Genomic DNA, 7,218 nt, shown 5'->3' with positions numbered 1-7,218 from the left:
ATCCAGGAGGTAGTGTTGGAGGAGCCACAGCCCTTGCACTTGTCCAACAGGTTCGAGGCTCTTACTCCCTGTGAGGATGGGAACAGCGACTGCGGGGAGGATGAGCAACCTGGCCACAGCACCGTGGAGCGGGGGGCCATTCAAGTGGGGGGAGTTATAAGAAATGTTGTAGTGGTAGGGGATAGTATCGTTAGGGGGATAGATAGATTTCTTTGCAGCCGAGAGCGAGAGTCCCGAAGGCTGTGTTGCCTGCCCAGTGCCAGTGTTAAGGACATCTCCTCTGGACGGGAGAGAAACTTGGAGTGGGAGGGGGAGGATCCAGTTGTCGTGGTCCATGTTGGTACCAACGACATAGATAGGACAAGGAAGGAGGTTCTGCTGAGGGAGTTTGAGCAGCTAGAGGCCAAATTATAAAGCAGAACCACAAGGGTAATAATCTCTGGATTATTACCTGAGCCACGAGCGATTTTGGCTAGGACAAATAAAATTAGAGAGTTAAATGCGTGGCTCAAAGACTGGTGTGGGAGATATGGGTTTTGCTTCCTGGGACACTTTCACCAGTACTGGGGCAGGAGGGAGCTGTTCCGTTGGGATGGGCTTCACTTGGCCAGTGCTGGGACTAGAGTCTTGGCGCATCATATAACTAGGGCTGTAGAGAGGGCTTTAAACTAACTAGTGGGGGGAAGGTTCCTAGAGAGCAAATAATAAAAATGACAACAGAGAAGGTCATAGACTTAGGTAGCAGTGGGGAAATTAAAAACCAGAGCTTGTCAGGAAGGGGCAGAAGGTATGGAGTAAAAGTTAATGTAATAAAAAGGGCAAAAGCAGGAACTAAGTGTCACAACACATCTTTGTAAGTTCTCTATCTGAATGCACGTAGCATTCGTAACAAAATATACGAGTTAATGGCACAAATAATTACATATGGGTATGATCTTGTGGCCATTACAGAAACATGGCTGCAGGGTGAAAATGCCTGGGAATTAAACATACCAGGTTATTTAACGATCAGGAAGGACAGGCAGGAAGGAAGGGGAGGTGGGGTGGCTATGTTAATAAAGGAAGGAATCACTTTAATAGAGAGAAATGATATTGGGTCAAAAGATCAGGATAATGAAACAGTTTGGGTGGAGGTAAGGAATAATAAGGTGAAAGAAACACTAGTGGGCACAGTCTATAGGCCTCTGAACAGTGGCAACTCTGTTGGACGGAGTATCAATCAGGAAATAGTTGAGGCTTGTAATAAGGGAACATCTATAATTATGGGGGATTTTAATGATCATATTAATTGGACATATCAAATTGGGCAGGGCTGCCTTGAGGATGAGTTCATTGAGTCTATTAGGGATGGGTTTCTTGAGCAGTATGTAACTGAACCGACCAGGGAGCAAGCAACCTTAGATCTGGTCCTGTGTAACGAGACAGGATTAATTAAAAATGTCCTAGTAAAGGATCCCCTTGGAATGAGTGACCATAACATGGTTGAATTCCATACTCAATTAGAGGGTGAGAAGGTTGGATCTCAATCAAGCGTGCTAAGCTTGAATAAAGGAGACTATGAATGTATGAGAGCGGAATTGAGTAGAGTGGATTGGGAAAATAGATTAAAGGGTAAGACGATACATGATCAGTGGTGTACATTTAAGGATTTATTTTACAACTTCCAAAAAAAATATATTCCACTGAGAAGAAAAGGCTGTAAAAGAAAAGACAGCCATCCGTGGCTAAGTAAAGAAATTGAGGATAGTAGTCGACTAAAAACAAGGGCATATAAGGTAGCCAAATCTAGTGGGAGGATAGAGGATTGGGAAAACTTTAAAAGGCAGCAAATAATAACAAAAAGATTGATTAAGAAAGGGAAGATAGATTATGAAAGTAGATTAGCAAAAAATGTAAAAACAGATAGTAAGAGTTTTTATAGTTATATAAAAAGAAAAAGGGTGGCTAAAGTAAATGTTGGTCCCTTAGAGGATGATACCGGGAAATTAATGGTGGGAAATATGGAGATGGCATAAACACTGAATGAATATTTTATATCAGTCTTTGCAGTAGAAGACACTAAGAATATCCCAACACTGGACAAACAGGGGGCTAAAGGAGGGAGGAGCTAAACACGATCAAAATCACTAAGGAAGTGGTACTTGGTAAAATAATGGGACTCAAGGCAGATAAATCACCTGGACCTGATGGCTTACATCCTAGGGTCTGGAGGGAAGTGGCGGGAGGGATTGTGGATGAATTGGTAATAATTTTCCAAAACTCCCTGGACTCGGCAATGGTCCCGGCAGACTGGAAAACTGCTAATGTAACACCCTTATTTAAAAAGGGCAGTAGACAGAAGGCTGGAAACTATGGACCGGTTAGCCTAACATCTGTGGTTGGTAAAATTTTGGAGTGCATTGTTAAGGAGACAGTAACAGGACATTTGGATTATCATAATTTAATAGGACAAAGTCAGCATGGTTTTATGAAGGGGAAGTCATGTTTGACAAATTTGCTGGAGTTCTTTGAGGAAGTAACATATAGGGTGGATAAAGGGGAACCAGTGGACGTAGTGTATTTAGACTTCCAAAAGGCATTTGACAAGGTGCCACACAAAAGAGTATTGCTTAAGATAATAAATCACGGGATTGGGGGTAATATTCTGGCATGGATGGAGGATTGGCTATCTAACAGAAGGCAGAGAGTTGGGGTAAATGGTTCATTCTCAGACTGGCAATCAGTAACTAGTGGTTTTCCGCAGGGGTCAGGGCTGGCTCCCCAACACTTTACAATCTATATTAACGATTTGGAGGAGGGGACCGAGTGTAACATATCAAAGTTTGCAGATGATACTAAGATGGGAGGGAAAGTAGTGAGTGAGGAGGACATAAAAAACCTGCAAGAGGACATAGACAGGCTAAGTAAGTGGGCAGAGATTTGGCAGAAGGAATACAATACTGGAAAGTGTGAGGTTATGCTCTTTGGCAGGAACAATCGTAGAGCAAGTTATTATCTTAATGGCAAGAAACTGGAAAGTACAGAAGTACAAAGGGATCTGGCGGTCCTGTTGCAAGAAACACAAAAGATTAGTATGCAGGTGCAGCAAGTGATTAAGAAGGCCAATGGAATGTTGGCTTTCATTGCTAAGGGGATAGAATATAAAAATAGGGAGGTATTGCTTCAGTTGTACAAGGTATTGGTGAGACCGCACCTGGAATACTGTATACAGTTTTGGTGTCCATACTTAAGAAAGGACATACTTGCTCTCGAGTCAGTACAAAGAAGGTTCACTCGGTTAATCCCGGGGATGAGGAGATGGACATATGAGGAGAGGTGGAGTAGATTGGGACTCTACTCATTGGAGTTCAGAAGAATGAGAGGCGATCTTATTGAAACATTTAAGATTGTGAAGGGGTTGGATCGGGTGGCTGCAGGGAGGATGTTCCCGATGATGAATGAATATAGAACTAGGGGGCATAGTCTTAGAATAAGTGGCTGCTCTTTCAAAACTGAGATGAGGAGGAACTACTTCACTCAGAGGGTGGTAGGTCCATGGAATATGCTGCCCCAAAAAGCTGTAGAAGCTACATCATTACATAAATTTAAAACAGAAATAGACAGTTTCCTAGAAGTAAAGGGAATTGAGGGTTACGGGGAGCGGGCAGGAATTTGGACATGAGTCTAGGTTCGGATCGGTCATGGCCCTGTGGGTATTGGAGTGGGCCCAGGGGCCGTGTAGCCTGATCCTGCTCCTATTTCGTGTGTCTAATTCTGTTAGATTCAGGAGATGGTTCTGTGGATAGTGAATTGGCGGTTAGGATCAGATCAGCCATGAACTTATTGAATGGCGGAGCAAGCTCGAGGGGCCGATTGGCCTACTCCTGCTCCTATTTCTTATGTTCTATGTTCTTATGAGAGAGTGAAACAGATACAGCTCAGAGAGATAGACAGACACAGACAGAGAGAGATATGCAGAGAAAGCGAGAGAGAGAGAGTGAGAGACAGATACAGGCGAGAGAGAGAAAGATGGAGAGAGAGAGAGTAACAAAGAGAAACAGAGAGAGAGGACGATAAAAAGAGAGACATACAGAGGGAGAGAGATACACAGAGAGAGAGTGTGATAGCGAGAGAGATAGAGAGAGAATGATACAGGGACTGGGCGAGACAGTTGCAGAGAGAGAGACAGATACAGAGAGAGGCAGATATAGAGAGAGCGACAGATATACAGAGAGAGAGAGATGCAGAGAGAGGGATAGAGAGAGAGAGATTCAAAGAGAGAGAGAGAGACATATACAGAGAGAGAGTGAGAGAGACTGATACAGAGAGCAAGATACAGAGAAAGACAGACAGAAAGATACAGATTTACAGAGGGAGAGAGACAGATACAGAGAGTGACAGATGCAGAGAGAGGGAGAGACAGATGAGAGAGTGAGTGATAGCGATAGAGATGTCGAGATAGAGAGTTACAGAGCGAGAGGTACATAGAGCGAGAGATACAGAGAGAGAGAGACACAGAGAGAGAGAGATAACGAGCGAGATAGTGAGAGGAATTAACAGAGAAAGCGAGATAGACGCAGAGAGATAGAGCGAGACAGATAGAGCTGAGAGAGAAAGGCAGACACAGACAGAGAGAGAGAGAAATAGAAAGAGAGACAGCAAGATAAATAAATATAAATAGATAAGAGTGACAGATACAGCAAGATAAATAGATATATCTATAGATAAGAGTGACAGATACAGAGTGCGAGATACAGAGATACAGACAGATGCAGAGCGAGATGCAGAGAGACAGATACAGAGAGAGAGAGATACAGAGAGAGAGGCAGATGCAGAGAGAGAGAGATACAGGTATAGAGAGAGATACAGAGAGTAAGATAAAGAGAGAAAGAGAGACAGATACACAGAGAGATTCAGAAACAGAGAAAGACACATACACAGAGGGAGACAGATATCGAGAGACAGATACACAGAGAGTCCCAGAGAGAGAGAGAGTTACAGAGAGCGAAATACAGAGAGAGAGAGAGAGAGAGAGAAACAGAGAGGGAGATACAGAGAGAGAGACAGAGAGAGCGAGATACTGAGAGGGCAATACAGAGAGAGCATGATACAGAGAGAGCTACAGAGAAAGAGAGATACAGAGGGAGAGAAAGATACCCAGAGACAGATAGAGATAGAGAGACAGAGACAGATACAGAGGGAGAGGGATGGAGCGGGATACAAAGAGTGAGCGAGACAGATGCAGAGAGAGAGAGAGGGGGAGAGAGAGATACAGCCCAGACACAGACAAATACAGACAGAGATATATATATATATATATAGAGAGAGAGAGAGAAAGAGACTGAGATAGCGATATAGGGAGATGCAGTGAGAGAGTGATGTGGGATACAGAGAGCGAGATAATGAGAGAGACAGACAGAGAGTGAGCAAGAGAGTGAGAGAGTGAGTGAGATATATATAGAGAGATACAGCGTGAGAGATAGGGACAGATAGAGAGAAACGAATACAGAGAGAGAGACAGATACAGAGAGAGATTCAGAGAGAGAGATACAGAGAGAGGGAGAATGACGCCAAGAGAGACAGGGAGAGAGTTACAAAGAGAGTGAGAGAGAAACATAGAGACAAAGATACAGAGAGAGAGAGTAGAGAGGGAGATAACGAGAGATGTAGAGACAGAGGGATACAGAGAGATATTGAGACAGATGCAGAGAGAGAGAGAGAGACAGATACAGCTCAGAGAGACAGACAGACACAGACAGAGAGAGATATAAACTGAGAAAGCGAGTGCGACAGAGAGCTAGAGACATAGAGAGAGGGGCAGATAGAGACAGATAGAGAGAGAAAGGTGAAATGAGAAGAGAGAGAGAGTAACCGAGAGAGAAACAGAGAGAGAGAGACAGATGCAGAGAGAGAGAGATATGGAGGTAGAGGGAGAGATACAGATAGAGAGAGATACAGAGATAGAGTGAGAGTGGTAGCGAGAGAGATAGAGAGAGAGGAAGACAGAGCGAGAATGAGACAGTTGCACATAGAGAGAGAAAGAGAGAGAGATATACATACAGAGAGACAGATGCAGAGAGGGAGCGAGACAGATACAGAGAGATACAGAGAGCGAGATACAGAGAGAGAGAGAGCGCGAGAGAGACAGAGAGCAATACAGAGTGTGAGAGATACAGAGCGAGAGATAGAGACAGAGAGAGAGAGAAACGAAAACAGAGAGGGAGACAGATACACACAGAGAGAGAGTCAGAAACAGAGAGAGCAAGAGAGATAAAGAGAGACAGATAGAGAGAGAGAGAAAGATGAAGACAGAGAGAGAGTAACAGAGAGAGAAACAGAGAGAGAGACAGATACAGAGAGAAAGAGAGATACACTGAGAAAGATACAGAGAGATATACAGAGAGAGAGACAGATGCAGAGAGACAGAAACAGATAGAGAGCGAGATGCAGAAAGAGAGAGCTACAGAGAGAGGGGGAGATACAGAAAGAAAAAGAGATAACGAGACAGATAGATAGAGAGGGATACGGAGAGAGATCGAGACAGATGCAGAGATAGAGAGAGACAGACAAAAAGCACAGAGAGACAGACAGACACAGACACAGAGAGATATTCAGGGAGAGAGAGAGGCAGAGAGAGATGCAAAGAGATACAGGGAGATGCAGAGAGAGAGAGAGTGGGAAAGAGAGAGCGATAAAGAGAGAGACAGACAGAGAGCGAGAGAGTGAGAGATACAGAGAGAGTGATAGAGATTCAGAGAGAGAGATAGAGTGAGAGATACAGCGAGAGTGATAGAGATTCAGAGAGAGAGATAGAGAAACAAAGTGAGAGATAGAGACAGAGAGAGAGTGATATGAATAAAGAGAGAGATTGAGACTGATAAACAGAGAGAGAGAGAGTCAGAAAGAGAGAGAGACACATAGAGAGAGAAACAGATGCATAGAGAAGAGACAAAGAGAGAGTGAGAGTGAGAGATACAGATACAGAGAGAGATACAGATATAGAGAGAGGTCTACAGAGAGAGTGAGGGAGATACAGAGAGACACAACAGGGAGAGAGAGAGATGTAGAGAGAGATAGAGATTTAGAGAGAGAGAGTGAGAGAGATACAGAGACAGAGAGAGAGATACAGAGAGAGAGATAACGAGTGAGATAGTGAGAGAGGAATAAACAGAGTATAGTAATCTGGAATGTAATGTTTAAGTTATCCACCAGATGGAGCCAAATAGTAAGGATTCATAT

The sequence above is a fragment of the Somniosus microcephalus genome, unplaced genomic scaffold, assembly GCF_052327205.1.
Source record: "Somniosus microcephalus isolate GS21.2 unplaced genomic scaffold, FLI_Smic_1.0 unresolved_chr2, whole genome shotgun sequence".
In the NCBI taxonomy this organism is placed as follows: Eukaryota; Metazoa; Chordata; class Chondrichthyes; order Squaliformes; family Somniosidae; genus Somniosus; species Somniosus microcephalus.
This window is presented reverse-complemented; position numbering follows the sequence as displayed.